This window comes from Microcebus murinus, chromosome 2 (assembly GCF_040939455.1).
Source record: "Microcebus murinus isolate Inina chromosome 2, M.murinus_Inina_mat1.0, whole genome shotgun sequence".
Classification (NCBI taxonomy): domain Eukaryota; kingdom Metazoa; phylum Chordata; class Mammalia; order Primates; family Cheirogaleidae; genus Microcebus; species Microcebus murinus.
In genome coordinates, this window is record NC_134105.1 from 12,627,791 (window position 1) to 12,643,460 (window position 15,670).

General features: G+C 50.4%; 1 protein-coding gene across 4 annotated transcripts in view; it reads right to left on the minus strand.

Annotated features, from left to right (window-relative positions):
• Positions 1-14,210, minus strand: part of TMCO4 (transmembrane and coiled-coil domains 4) — a 90,929-nt gene extending 76,719 nt beyond the window's left edge. Inside the window, exons 1-2 of one of the 4 annotated variants that reach the window (XM_012787680.3) lie at positions 14,086-14,210; positions 13,233-13,406 (exon numbers count right to left, since the gene is read on the minus strand). The gene's annotated coding sequence lies outside the window, so the exon portion shown is untranslated. Of the gene's footprint in view, positions 1-13,232; positions 13,872-14,085 lie in introns of those variants that run through there. The other 3 variants (XM_075994592.1, XM_075994593.1, XM_075994596.1) reach the window with 3 other exon arrangements.
• Between the last annotated feature and the right edge of the window lie 1,460 nt (positions 14,211-15,670).

A 15,670-nucleotide genomic window follows, 5' to 3' on the forward strand; every position in this document is an offset into this window, starting at 1 on the left:
ACATGAACACAGGCTCAGGACCACAAAGACCTGGGCTTGAAAACAAGCACTGCCACCTAGCAGAAACGGGACCCTGCGCAACTTCACTTTTGCACGCTTAGATTTCTTCCCCTGCAAGTGGTATCCCATGGCAGCTACCTGGAAGGGCTGTGTAAGCTGTAAACAACACAGCCCACGTGGGCTAGCGTTTGCAAAGCGCCTTGAATGGAACCCATGAGGCTTATAAATGTTTGTTAAAGAAATAAGTACATAAATGACCCACGAGCAAATGAGTAAAATGCTTAGCATGGTGCCGGCACCAGCAAAGGTGTAATAAACGACCACAAGGCCTAACATTACTGAGTTACTACTGAATGCCGGGCACGGGGGCTGTAATTTTAACATGTGTCGTCTCAGCCAACTCTGGGAGGCGGGTAGGGCCATAATGGCCAGTCTGCAAATTAGGAAACAGGCTCAGAGAAGTAACTGCGCCCAGACACAGGGCCAGTGAATGGCAGATTGACAGAGCCCAAAGACAGAGCTCTTGGTCACCACCTGTTTTAAATACTAGTCATACTGCCAAGAGCTTTCATGGCTAATAACCACACTCCACACTGCTCTTGATCCATAAATTTGTTCCTATGTAGCTGAACAACAAAAATTTTTGTTCTCAACATATTACTTCTATATAGGAGCTACTGAAAAGTCTGTCTACAATAATAATTCATTACCTTCCAAAACAACCCTCAAGGCTGGGTGTGGTGGCTCACGCCTGTAATCCTAGAACTCTGGGAGGCCGAGGCGGGAGGATTGCTTGAGGCCAGGAGTTCAAGACCAGCCTGAACAAGAGTGAGACCCTGTCCCTACCAAAAAAAAAAAAAAATAATATATATAGAAAAATTAGCTGGGCATGGTCATGCACAACCTGTAGTCCCAGCTACTCGAGAGGCTGAGGCAGGAGGATAGCTTAAGCCCAGGAGTTTGAGGTTGCTGTGAGCTAGGCTGACGCCACTGTACTCTAGCCCACGTGGCAGAGTGAGACTCTGTCTCAAAAAGAAAAAAAAACAAAAACCCTGAAGTAGTTAAAAGCAACAAATCAATACTTTTACAGCATGTTAACAGTTTGCAAAGCACTTTCCAATCCATTTAATTCTCACAACTACCATGAAGGTTAAGTGGAGCATGAACCATTATGACTCTCTCTTACAACTGAGGAACAGGCCCAGAGGGGCAAAGTGATTTTTCCCAAAGTCACACAGTAAGTGGTAAGATCCGAGTCAACTTTTGACCCCAAACCTTGAACTCCTTCCTCTACATCAGCACACAGATCTTTTCCCCCTTGTTTCAGATGGAGAAACCGAGGCCCAGAGGGGTTAAGAACCTTGCCCAAAGTCACCCAGCGAGACTGGCCTCTATGGTTGCTCCGGGAACCCAAGTTTGAGATTCACAGCAGACTTCCCTGGCTCAGAGGATCAGCCCAGACCACGGGGGCGGAGAGACGCGGACAGCACAAACCACAGATTGAGCACAGCGCCAGCCGCGCTGTCGGCGGGCTCAGCCGTTTCCACTGCATTTAACCGATCCCACGTGCCAGATGGAGGCCGAGGAAATTGCACCTGTTACCCAGACAGCCCAAGGTGGTGTTTTACTGGGCTGGTATCTGGGGAGCCCCACGTAGGTTCTCAGCTCACGAATAAACAGAGAAACGTGAGCTGGCCTGTTTCTGGCCACAGGGGAGGGGGGGAGGCGCTCAGTGCACAAAAGCTCAGCTCCGGCCAAATCCATTCATTCATTCGACACATACACTCTTGATTCCCTACAGTGCAACCCCTACGTAGTGGCCCTAGTGGCATTTTTGTCACATATGCCAATCACGTCACTCACCTGCATGAAAACCTCCAAAGGCTTCCCACTGCACCAGGAAAAAAATCCCAGTCCCCATGTGATGGCCGACAAAGTCCCTCGTGATCCGGCCCCCGAGTGCTGCTGACGTCCACCTCACGCCCACGATGCTACGGCCACACGGCTGTCTTCCTGCCCCCGCCTCCAGGCCTCCGCACCTGCCATTCCCCCTGCCTGGAACACTCTTCCCAGACCCTCACTTCATTCTGGCCTTGGCCTGCCTGTCACCTCCTCTGAGAGGCCTTCCTGGACCACCTAGGCTAAAGTACCTCTGCTCCTCTATCTCCGTACTCTGTTCTATTTTTATAATACTTATCCCCATCTCAAATAATGGGTTTTTTTTTTTTTTTTAGACAGAGTCTTGCTCTGTTGCCCGGGCTAGAGTGCCATGGTGTCAGCTTAACTCACAGCAACCTCAAACTCCTGGGCTCAAGTGATCCTCCTGCCACAGCCTCCCAAGTAGCTGGGACTATAGGCATGCGCCACCATGCCCGGCTAATTTTTGCTATATATTTTTAGTTGGCCAATTAATTTCTATTTTTAGTAGAGATGGGGTCTCACTCTTGCTCAGGCTGGTTTTGAACTCTAGCGATCCTCCCACCTTAGTCTTCCAGAGGGCTGGGATTATAGGCGAGAGCCACCGTGCCCAGCCAATAATGCAGTTTTTAGATTTATTTTTTCACCTGTGTATACAGATGGACTGTAAGCTTCCTTAGGGGGGCCCTGCTTGTCTTTCACTGCTGCACCCCAGCTTTGAGAGCAGGCCCGGGCATCCCGCAGACATAACCAAGGCTCGCTGGATGAGGGCACAAGGGTGTATGATGTGGGAAGCTCTGTTCTGGACCTTGGGGCAGGTCAGGGGACAAAAACGACAAATGGCCTGCTCTCAAGGGGCCACACATTCTGGTGGGAGGCAACAATACACTGAAACATAATGATAAAATGATTTGGGTCTGTGGGTCAAGGTTGCAGAGCTCAGAGGGGTGGAATCAAGAGTCACACTGTGAACTAAAATAAAATCTTAAGGCTCAACACCCCCTCCCCCCACCGCCAGCTGACTGAATGGACCCCCTTGTGGCCAAAGGAATATCCTAAAATTAAATTGTCTGCCAGGAGGAGGGAGGTCAGACATGCCTCATCGTGCCCCCCTCCCTTCTTGGGGACTTCCTTTGTAACCCATGAACAGGCCTAAGGATATGCAGGACAAATCTGCAGGTCCTCAATTTACACGACAAATCTATGTCCAGTGGCTTATCTCCTTATGTTAAAGCATTCCAAGCCTTCAGACAAAGCTTCATGTCTTTAACCAATTACAATCCGAAAATCTTTCAACCCACCTATAACCTGTAAGCCCCCCTCCTCCTCCCTTCGAGATGGCCCACCTTTTTGGGCCAAACCGATGTATGCCTCCCAAGGTATTGATTTATGACTTTACCTGTAACCCCTGCCTCCCTGAAATGTATAAAAACCAAACTGTAACCCAGCCACAGCGACTCCACTTGCCCAAGGCCTCTTGGCAGTGGCTCCAGGTCATGGTCCTCAAGTTTGGCTCAGAATAAATCTCTTTAAAATTATTTTACAGAGTTTGGCTTTTTTCCATTGACTACACTCAGGGGGTCTGGCTGCAGCACCCACACCCTTAGCAGCCCACTGAATGAATAAGCAGTGCACAGTGGCAAGGGCAGTTAGGGTGAGGGGGACAACAGTGACGTAGGAGGAGGGCTGACTACTATGTGGACAAAAGGGGTCCTTCCAGCGTAGGCCTGCAGGGAGTCACAGGACGGGTGGGGCGGGCGTCCCAGCAGAGGAAACAGGACGGTGGTAGAGACAGACAAGTAGACAGATGACAAACCTGCAGGATAAACGCTGTGACGGGGAAACACAGGAGACAGAGGGAAACCAAGAGGGGACCCAGCACTGGAGAAGGTGACAGTTAAGCTGAGACCTGAAGAACAAACGGGAGTGAATCAGACAGGTGGGGTGGGTAGGAAGGGCATGTCCTGGGCAGAGAGGACAGCACGTGTCAAGACCCAGAGGAGGAAGAGGGACAACGCCTTTGAAGAATTAAGAAGACGTTTGGTGTGGCCAGGGCGTGGACCATGGGAGTGTCAAGGGGCGGGAGGGAAGAAATGAGGTGGCAGTTGAGGACTGAACTCGGATTTTTTTCTTTTGCTAAAAACTCTTTCCTAAGGAGGCCAGCTGGGTCAGGCTGACAAACGGTAAATTCCCACTAAGCGACTTTTGTTAACCAAATGAAGCAGTGGTTTACTTCCCAACCTGATTCTGGTATGGCATTAACATCACCTAAAAGATAAGAAGCCCCTGTCTTAACTCAAGCATCCTAGCAGATGCCTATCATAAATTTAAAATATCTTAACTCAAGCATCCTAGCAGATGCCTATTCTTAAATTTAAAGCATCTTAAAGCATCCTAGCAGGCACCTATTGTAAATTTAAAATGTCCTCCTGTCTGGACCTCCCAGAGTGCTCATACCCTTATCTTAAAGTAAGCATATCCTTTCTGGTCTTCTAGATAAAGTCTAACTCTCTCAGCCAATTGCCAGCCAAAGAATCTTTAAACCCACCTATAACCTGTAAGGCCCCCCCCCCCCCCCCCCGCTTCGAGATGTCCCACCTTTTGGGGCAAACCAATGTATGCCTCTCATGTATGGATTTGTGACTTTGCCTGTAACCCTTGTCTCTCTGAAAATGTATAAAACTGAACTGTGACCCAGCCACAGCGAGCCCACTTGCTCAAGGCTTCTTGAGAGTGGCTCCGGGTCACGGTCCTCAAATTTGGCTCAGAATAAACTTCTTTCAAATATTTCAGGGCTTGGATTTTTTCCGTCCACACAGTGGAAGCTGCCAGGGATACACCATGCAAAGCCAAGTGCATCCGGCTAGGGAGTTTGGACTTCACTGGAAAGCTGACGGCCCTGTAGGAAACCTGAGGCTTAAGGGACCTCACGGTGCTATACTTGCAACTTCCTGCGAGTCTATAATTATTTTAAAATAGAAAGTACTTAAGGCCTAAGTAAGCTGTAAATAAATATTTCCCTTTTAACCAGTTAATCTAATCAACATGTATCAGCACCTACTCCTGCGGTGACTAAGGCAGACATGCAAAGATCCCTATCAGGGAGGTTATATTCTAGGGAGGGACATGGACAATAAATATGCAAACCCAGAAGATGATTTAAAATAATGGTAACGGGATCTAAAGAAAAAGAAACCTTAAATAATACCCAGACTATGAGCCTCCCCTCTAAGTCTGCAGACAGGCTATTCAGGTTTTAGATCATTCTTCAGAGATATATGCAAATTGCGCTGGGGGAGCAAACCAGAAAAACCAGCCTGTGGGTGCCCAGGGTGTGGGATCTGGAGCCTACAGGAGAGGCAGCTGGTTGGCCCCAGGCTGGGGCAGCCTGGCAGCACACTCTCTGGGCAGCCTTGCAGTGCACTCTGGCTCCTCCCGGCCTTTGCCCCTGCAGGTTCCTCTCTTTGGGGTGCCTATCTCAGCAGGTGGCAGGTGGCTATGAGGGCTGAGCCCTGGCAATTCACATGCATCATCTTATTTAACGTCCAGGTAGCGGGTGCTCAGAAAAGAAGCGGGTGTCAGTTACATGAAAGAATGAACTAGTTTTTAGGCTTAAGCAAGAGCTAGATTTTCCTGTTTTTCTCCCTAAAGGCACTCCTGTTCTCATGTTCCTGGTGAAGGGAGATGGAATTACCTAAGGATGTCCCCAGACCCAAAAGGACGTCCCCAGAAGTTTGGGTTCCCCAAACTTCAAATAATTTGAACTTCATTCTTATAGCCATTGTCAATAGGGGGGGGGATATTATTTTTCACCTCTCTAAGCCTCAGTAGGGCTTTTTGCAATGTCTTTCCTCTGGATGCCACCCTCGTCCGGGGCATGAGAGTGCACCTATACCGTGCCTAAAAATTAGGATAGTCAAACTATGAGTTCAATCATTTAAAAAAGAAGCAGAGAAGAAATATGACTGGAATAACACCCTCCAAAATAATTTCTGCAAGGTGAGATATCAGAGATTTTTTTGTATTCCCAAATTTTCTGCCATATGTATATACTGCTTTTGAACTCTCTAGAAGTTATTTCACACATGTCTCTATCTGTAGACTGTTAGGACATGCATCCGGACGCTGACAGTGGCTGACTAAGGTGGGGAGGGCCGGGTCGGATTCTGATGATTTTAATTTTTTCTTTATAAGTTTGTGTTTTGTCAATCCTCAGTAATGAGTATTGATTTGAAGATCAGAAAAAAACAGACACAGCTTCAAATGATGACATGGTGTGCTGGAGCCAAGGCAGACCAGCTGGCGAGAACCAACTCTGTGCGTCTCCTCCCAACTCTGAGTCCTGAAGTTGGCTTATTTTTATTTATTCATTTATTTTTGAGACAGAGTCTCTCTTTGTTGCCCAGGATAGAGTGAGTGCCGTGGCATCAGGCTAGCTCACAGCAACCTCAAACTCCTGGGCTCAAGCGATCCTCCTGCCTCAGCCTCCAGAGTAGCTGGGACTACAGGCATGCACCACCATGCCCGGCTAATTTTTTCTATATATATTAGTTGGCCAATTAATTTCTTTCTATTTGTAGTAGAGACGGGGTCTCACTCTCGCTCAGGCTGGTTTTGAACTCCTGACCTGGAGCAATCCGCCCGCCTGGCCTCCCGGAGTGCTAGGATTACAGACGAAGGCCACTGTGCCTGGCCCCTGAAATTGGCTTAGTGGGAATATTTACACCACAGATATCGGCAAATGCTACAAATCAGGGATTTTTTTTTTCTAGACAGGTGATTTATCAGGATATCACTGGATATACAATATAATTCTAGTTATGTTTTTAAAAAACTGTTTCACAGTGCAAAAAGATCAGAAAGAAATATGTGGAACCGTTTAGGATCATCATCTCTTGCCTGGTGGGGCTCAGGGACGAGAGGTGATGGGTATTTGTTCTTTCTACTTTTCTGTAATTTTAGCATTTTCTGTCATGAGTTTATTGGTGCTTTAATAATGTAAAATAAAATGAATTAAAAACAATGCTGCCCCTTGATCCTTAGAAGGGCAGTGTTTGTAGCCCAGAAAGCCCTGACCCCAAGTGGGGCTGAGGTCACAGTTCAGTCCCACTCATTTGACCAACAGGTCTTATTAGTAATGAAACAGACAAGAGTTGGCATGACGACAGGGACAATTCTCAGCTATCTGCGGTGCTGGGATGGAAGAGCGCATGGTTCCAACTCTACACATCGCCCAGAGGCACGGGCTGGCCCCCAAACTGTTCCAGCTGAGCGCGTATGGCAGCAGCTGTGGGGTGGGGATGTGCCACCTGCTGTGTATACTGGTTCTCGGTGGCCTTCGCCCCTTGATCTGATTTGGGATCAGGATCCAGCCCAGAGCTAAACTGGGATTTTTCAAGAGTCTGAGAAGCTACATTGATTCCAAGAGTGCAGGGTTCCTGCAGCAAGAAAAAGAGCCTGCTGGTCAGGGCCTGCAGTACCTCTGTGCCCCGGGGTCACCCAATGTGGCCAGCCTGCCCCAGCAGCACCCCCAGGGCTGGGGGGGGAGTCACTGATAGAGGAAGTAGCTTGTCTGGCAGGGGCGGGAGGAGAGGGTCTTGTCCCTGCCTAGGCACTGTGGAGACATCAAGAAATTCCAAGGAAGGCCCGCACTTGACCTAGAAGAGCCCCAACTCTCAGGGAAACAACATGTCCGGCGTGAGAACAACAAGGGCAAACCCATGCCTATAGCCTATTGCACAGCCCAGACCCAGGATGGACAGGGATTATTCTAGAATGGGACCTTTTTGATGCTTCACAGTTATGACTTTTCTCTAGCCAGTCACAATATCCGTCACTAAAGAAAATGCTGAGTCATTTTTGTCAGCAGCGGGGGTAGACAGCCATGCCACAAATATCTGTGCTCAGCTCTGCAAGCGCCCACAGTGGGGAATCAATGAAATACTTGTTGACTAAGGCCATAGACGATACAGTGGGATTCCTTCTTGGGGAGATCAAAAATTCTAAAGTCAGCACCAACAAGAAAGTTAAATACGGTCAATATCATCCTTGAAAATCCTTTCAATCATCCTTAAAACTCTATGACCTGGGCCTTTAGAAGCTCGCAGGCAAGAATGAACTTTTGTTTGTCATTACACACCAGCCAGCTATGTCCTTTTCCCCCTTGGAGCAGTTAGTGAAGGTCAAGGTCAAATTTGCCATCATGAATGTGTTAGTGTATGTGCTGCGGAGGGTGGGGGGTGGGGTGGCAGGGGGCAGAGGGGAATCTCTTTCTCTTTTTCTAGTCACTGTTGGAATTTTAAATGATTCTGCAGTACAACAAAATAAGCATTAATAGAGACATGGCTGCAGTGTCATAGGAAGACTGGAGACTAATTATTCTGATGCCAAGGAGAAATCACAGCACTAGGCTGAAAAAATCCTTTACAAAACATAGAGCTATAGCACCGTCTTTAGGCCAGAAACTCTAAGGATCGCAGTTGAAAGTTAAAATACACACACACTCCCACACCCAAAATAAGATAATCTTGAGATGCCCCTAGAAGGGCAGATTCTAGGCAGGCCCAGTTTACCACCAACCCCCGCTGTATTTTAGGAGAGAAACTCATTCATTTTACGCCCCTATCTGGAAGTCAAATTGGAAGCCAGAGGTAAATGAGGCATCTTGGGAGGTCTCCATGGCAACAGTTCCAACATAGAAGAACCCGAAGGGTTTTAGACAATCACATTACAGATCAGAAGAAAACAGAGATGCCGGCCTAGAAGGAAAGCTCCCTCCCACCCTCACTTCAGCAGGCTGGAGGGGCAGGGGGACTGGTGGGGCACGGTGACAGTGCCACTGGGGTGTGTGCCCACATTTACCGCTGCTGCCTTCCTCCCCTGCCACACCCTGGCAGGAAGCACTGTCACCTCTCACGCGGGTCATGAGAGGCGCCCCCTGACCCCAAGCTGTTCACACATCCAGAGAGACCCGTCTAGAATGGAGTCAGATCATGCCCCTTCTCTGCTCCAAACCCTCCAACAACTGCCTTTCCACACACAGTCACTAACTCTTACCAACTCCCTCACCTCCTTCCCATCTGTGCTCAAATCTGGCCCTCGGGGCAGCCACTCTGATCCCTACCTCCCACCCCAGCACCCTCTACCCTACTCCTCTGCTTTTCTATACCCACGTCACTGTCTGACATACTGTACTAGCTACTTGTTTCATTTCTTGCTTACTGCACGTCTCCCCTGCCCACGTGTAAGCACAGTAGGCACTTAGAAGCATTTGTTGAATGAATGGTGGTTTCCAGTTGGGATAATTAAAAAATAATTTGAGAGGCAAATTTACCTGGGAAGGAAGAGAAATGGCCCAGTTTGCAATGGTTCATTTGACCCACTGGTTGAGCTCTCAACACTGCACCTTCAAATTATAGCAATAAATAATCCAACAATCCCACTTCTAGGTATATATCCAAAAGAACTGAAAGCAGGGTCTCAAAAATATTTGTGTATTCATAGAATTCATGTTCACAGAATGATTCTCAATAGCTAAGTGCTGGAAGCAACCCAAATGCCCATTGACAGATGAATGGATAAACAAAATGTGCTGTATACACACAATGGAATACTATTCAACTTTCAAAAAGGAAGGAAATTCTGGTACATGTTACAACACGGGTGAACATTGAAGACATTAAGAAATAATCCAGGTAACAAAAAATACAACAGTATATGCTTCCACTTATATGAGGTGTCAGGTGTAGCAAAATTCATAGAGGCAGAAAGTAGAATGGTGGGGGCTGGGGGGGGAGGGAGGGGCCGGGGAGCTCTTGCTTAATGGGTATAGAGTTTCAGATCTGCAAGTTGAAAAGTTTAGGAGATTTGTTGCACAACAGTGTGAATATACTTAACATTACTGAACTATACACTTAAAATTAAGATGGTAAATTTTATGGTATGTGTTAAATATTAAAAAATATTTTAAATTATAACAGTAAATGCTTGGTAAATGTTACCCACCCCACCCCCAACCATTTCCATGCATTTTCTCATTTCCTCTCAACAATCCTCCGAGGTAGGTGCTATTATTTCCATTTGACAGATGGGGACAGAGGCCTGGAGAAATTAAAGTCAGGGTCCCCAGAGGAATGATGCAGTATTTAAACTTGTACCTAGGTCTTAGACCGAAGGCAGCCACCTTAACTATGACACTACTCTGCTCCTCTTTGGTCTAGTTAACACCCTGAGGTGGCCAAAAAGGTTTCAAACACAATTTGAAAACACCACATTTGATGAATCTTACTTCCTCCCACCTCTCCACTTGATATCCCACTTCTTAGCAGCCCCAGGCACCTCTGGATGGGCCCAACCTGCCCTTCCCACTCCCTTCTTACGGCCAGTCCTCTCCACGGTTTCCAGCCCACCCTGGGATTCCACCTCCAGTCTCAGCTCATGCTGTACTCTTGGTCTTGGCCCAAACATCCTTTTTCAAAAGCACAGCTTAATAATAAAACCAGCTAAGATTTCCTGGGAACCTACTACGCTCATGATCCCATTTCAGCTTCACAATAACCTTATGAAGAGGAGACTGACTGCCCCCATTTTACAGACGAGAAAACTGAGGTTCACAGACGTGGAGGTCACACAGCCAGCAAGTGGTAGTCCTAGGATCCTCCTCCTAGTCCTGTGTGACTTCAAACTCCAAGTTCTTGTCCACTTTACTAGGGGGCTCAGGGGCTTCCTCGTGCCATCCTGGATTGTCCAGCTAATGTGGGGCCTGCTGCCTCTGGAGCCCATGGGGTTGGTCTGGGCCACCCCATCTCCTCTCTGGTATGATGGCTGGTTGCCTATGTGCCTGTGTCGCCCACCGGGAGGGTCAGGGTGACAGTGGATGAAGCCCAGGGCACCAGTGCTTCCCCATTAATGCTTAGGTCTAAACAGCCTTAGGTCTAAACAGCCGGCCTTGCCACTCCCCACCTCCCATCAGAGCCTGCATGCTGTTTCTTTATTGATCACTACCTGACAATACATCACAGGTTTATTTGTTTATCACCTGTCCTTCCTCACTAGAGGAAGCTCCATGAGGGCAGTGGCCTTTGTGCTGTATTCCCTGATGGATCCTAGAATAGTACCTGGCAGAGCAGGTGCCCAATCTCTGTGGCTGAATGAATGAACATCTATCCCCACAACTGAGAAATGACTTCAGCAGATTTTTTGAAGTACAATACAGTTTTATATATAAAGCAAGGTTCCCAATTTGCTCAAGAGTCCTCCCTACAGGCAGATTTCATTACTGAGCACCTACTGAGCAAACTCGGCCCCGGCCCCGGTGTCAGGGTTGCGTTGCATATAGGGTACAGGCAGAAACTAATGCCCGCAACGAGTGTGTAATTCCACCCTGAGCTTAACCTCCAACACACCGGCTTGCGGCCTGGGGCGTTTGGAGTGCAAGGCTGTGGAGGGCAAAAATTTGAAGAAAGAGGAGGTGTTTGCCTGGGAAAATGGGAGGTGGGGGGAGGAGCAGCCTGGAAAGGGGGTGCCAGGGCCCTAAGGAGGGAGGGGAGCTGGGCACGGAGGGCTGTGAGTGGAGGTGCAGGCCAGGCGGGGGAGCAGGGCCTTCTGGACTGTGTTAAAGGTTTTTGTTCTTCTCCCTAAGAAAATGGAAAGGTGGTACAATCGGACCAGGCTGGCTGCCAAGTGGAGGAAGGCTGGAGGAAGGCTGAGTGGAAAGTGGATTGGATTCCCTTTCCTGCCCACTCCTGTCCACTGTCACACACCCACGGAGGGCAGGTCTCCACTCCTCACCAGCGCTCAGAGCAGAGTTTACAAGACACAGAGGCTCCGCAAAAGGACAAGATGGGAAACCACCTAACGACATTTCTCAGGTCCCACACTAGGCAGCCCAGGCGGGCTGGTCCGGTGTCACAGCCCAGTGGGTGCCAGGGTAGGGAGGGATGGTTTGAGCCTTGAGGCTCCAGCCTTCACGGGAGCCACACGCTGAGCTGTGACAACCCCATCAGTCAACTGTGCCCATCCAACCCCTCCTTGGACCTTAGGCCTAAAAAGTAAAAAGCCTCCCAAAATGTAAGACGCCACGCCGGGCCCTTTGTGGCTTAGGCTCCTTTAATTCTCACGACAACCTTGGAGACGGCAGACTACCAATGAAGAAATGGAGGCACAGAGAGGCCACATAACTTGGCCACTGAGTGGCCATGCAGCAGCAAGGCTAGCCCAAGCCCACCTTTGTCTGATGCTGCATGTGAGGCTGGATTGTAAAAACAGAACTGCTGAGGGTGACGTGAGCATCCCATTTCTGGAGCTGGGGCAGGGAGCCTTGGCCACCTCACCTGGCGCTCAGCCACCCCCGTCTCTGCCTCTTACATTTCTTTACTGCAAACAATAACACGTTATCAACAGAGTCATTAGAGCCTCTAAATAAATAGGCTCTAAATAAACACACTTGCTTACACCTGATTTGGCAAGGTCCACACTATGGACTGTGCCTTATGATTTTGACAATCTCATCAACCATACGAGATACGATTCCCGTTGTACAATAAAGAAACAGAGGTCCAGAGACGTTGAGTGAGCTACCCAAAGTCACACAGCGGGGAAATGGCAATACCAGGTTTGCAGCCCAGGTCTCCAGGCTCTGAGGTTAGTTTAGGGCTTCCTTTGGCTCACTCTCTACCCCACCTTCCCCCAAATCCTTGGGGAGTGGGAAAGCTCAGGCTGGCAGAAGCATCTTAAACGAGGCCCATGTGGGCCAAAAGCTCAGAGATCTTGAGGCCATTCTGATGAGTCACTAGAGAAGTCACCTTCTGCCCTCTTCACATAATTCCCAGTTGGGGGGATTCCGATGGCCTCTCCTCTGTGTCCAGGCCCCCTCCCCAGACTGAAGGGTAGTGCTTTATTCCACCCTCTGGAGAGTGCTCCCTGAGGGCAGGACTCTTTCACTGCTGTATCCTCAGTGCCTAAACAGTGCACACAGTGGCACACAGTAGGTGCTCAATAAATATTTGGTGAAGGAATGTATGGATGCCCCCAAAGCTTAAAAGGGGTTTCATATTTTCCACAGTGAAATAAACACTGAATTAGGAAAAAAATAACTAACATGTTGACTCCTACTTTGAGTTAGGTAGTAGTGGTGGCTTCCAGCCGGGTCCTGCCCCTAACTCCCCACGCAGGGCAGGGACACTGCACAAGCCAACTCTGTGCCCGGCACTGGGTCAGGCTCTCCAGTCAGGTGGCCCAGGTTTTACCCTCTTCTCCTCTGTGGTGGTGTGCTCTTGGGGAAATCCCTTCGTCTCTCCGAGCCTCAGTTTACCTACCTGTAAGATCCACTCAAAAGTCAGCAGCAGCAGCAATTCTTCCCTCCTGTGACTTCAGGCAGCAGAGGGAGAAGACACGGCCCGTCGGTAACATCAGGGGCCTAGGCTTTTCTACAGGGGTTCCCCGAGCCCCCCTGGAATTCGCAGTTGGAGAGTCGGCAGGAGCGGTCTGGGCTGTAGGGGCAAGGAGAGAGGGGGTGAGGGGTGCTGGAAGCTTCCTCATCAGGGCGTGAGGGGACAACGGAAGCCCAGTTAACCTGTGTGACCTTGGGCAAGACCCCTTCCCCCCTGGCTCTGAGCAGCCTCCTCATGGTTCAAGGTCGTGGCTGGGTGACCTCCAAAGGCTCAGAGCCCCGAGCTGGGAAGCAGGAGACCCGAGAGCTCTACCCGGCCTCAGTTTCCCCTCCTGCCGCCCTGCATGATTTCTAAGAGCACTTCCGGCTCTGAAAGCCAACCAATCACCACGAGGCGGCCTTGGCTCAGCGCAGTCAGCGCCGCCGCCACTGTGGGTGGCCCGGCGTCCCGAGGGGCAGGGGCGGGGCGCAGGGCAAAGGGCTCTCGGGGCCGGGCGGGCTCCGGGAGCCCCGCGTGGGGCCGGCGGCGCGGGCGGCGGGGAGTGGCGTGGCGGCTCCCGGGCCCCCTTACCTGGCGGCGGCGGCGGCGGCGAAGGCCCAGGCGGCTCGGGCCCTCCCGCGCGCCCCGCCCCCGCCGCCCCGCCGGCCCGGGCCGGTCCGCCGCCTGCTCCGCCCGCCCGCCCCGCGCCTGCTCTGCTCGCGCCCGCCCGTGCCTCCGAGCGGGGCCTTCCGGGCTCGGCGTCCCAACCTGCTCGCCCGCCGCCGCCGCCGCCACCCACCGTCGCGGGGTGCTGCCCTCAGGAAGTGGCGGGCCGGCCCGAGGCGCGAAACCTGTCTGTGGGCGCAGCCGCCCTCCAGGAAGCAGCCGGGCGGGCGCGGCGCGGGAGGAGGACCCGCAAGGCTGAACTGTGCGCGAACGGCTCCGTTCCCAAAGTGGCGGCCCGGCGACTGGGATGGAAATTTTCAAAAATGTATGAGGTAAAATTAAAGAACCAGCCACAGAAACAGCCTTGCCGCAAGTGGATGCAGCACTCTGAAGTCGACAGAGTATCCCTGGTTCTTCTTTCCGTCTTCATAATGCCGAGTTTGGGCCGGTCTCAGGGCCTTTGCCCGGGAGGCTGCCATGCCTGGTCTCTGCCCCAGACCCTCCTTTTCCCCGGACTGTTTCTGGCTTCCCATTCCGGTTGGCGTCTGTGGGTCCTCCCTGACCACCCAGCACATTCCGTCATTGAACAAGTTTACTGAGCACCTACTATGTGCCAGGTACTGATCTAAGGGCTGTGGAACCACACACCAAGCATCCAGTCCTGTTCTTTTTTTCTTTTCTTTTCCGGTTGAGTCCAAGACAGAAAAACCTGTTCTATTTTAATGGTAGCATTTACCATTCTACATAATTATTTCGTGTGTATTCCAGTTTGCCAGTTTATGGTATGCCTCCCCGACTCGAATTTAAAATCCCTGAGAGTGGGGGTGTTGGCTGCCTTGCCCTCTGCTGTGTGCCCAGCCCCAGGGACTGTGCCTGGCTCAATGTAGGTGCTCAAAATCACTTGATGAATGCATCTTATTCCCCTAGCAACCCTGCGAATTTTCATCACACCCATTCTACGGGAGAGAAAACTGAGGCTCAGGTCAGGGAAGTACAGAAGCCGCGGAGCTAACGTGTGCCAGAGCAGGAACAGGAATCCCCGTGGCTTCAAAGACTGTTGCTCTTTCTCCCACGGGACTATCAGTGGAAAAGGTACTGAAGAGAGCGAGAGACCAGCATTCCAGCCCAGAGTCTGGCTGGCACTCATGCACTTTGTGGAATGTTCTAGCTTCCATCTGCTCATCTCTCCACTGGCCAATCAGGATCAAGAAGAGCAGCTCTGCCCACTTATGGGGCTATGGTGAGGGTCAAATGGGCCAGAGTGTGCAAGCTTTAGGGGCGTAAGAGGTGGTATCCGAGTGGGTGGACCTTGTCAAGGTGGAAAACGTCCAGCCAGCCCTCCTTCTCGCAATGGCTGGTGGCCCCTTCCAGCCAGACTGGCTCTGTGGGACCAGGCACCACTCTACACAACGGCTTTGCCCTGCCTCTAATTTGGTTAGGGACTGTGTCGAACACACTTGGCTCTGGGCGCTGCATCCAGTTCAGCTGTTGTCACCCCTGTCACCCCCACCGCACACAGGTCCTAATCCCATTATCAAGGCTGCTGGTAGGAAAGGTGGAGATGATATTTAATATGTTTACCCCTCTCAGTGTATGCCTTTGAGATTTTTTAGGTGTGGATATTGAAGAATTTAGTTTCTTCATCTGTACAATCAGGATTATTGCGGTCCCCCCAACCTTCGGGACTTGTCACGAGGATTAAAGGAGTATACGCAGGT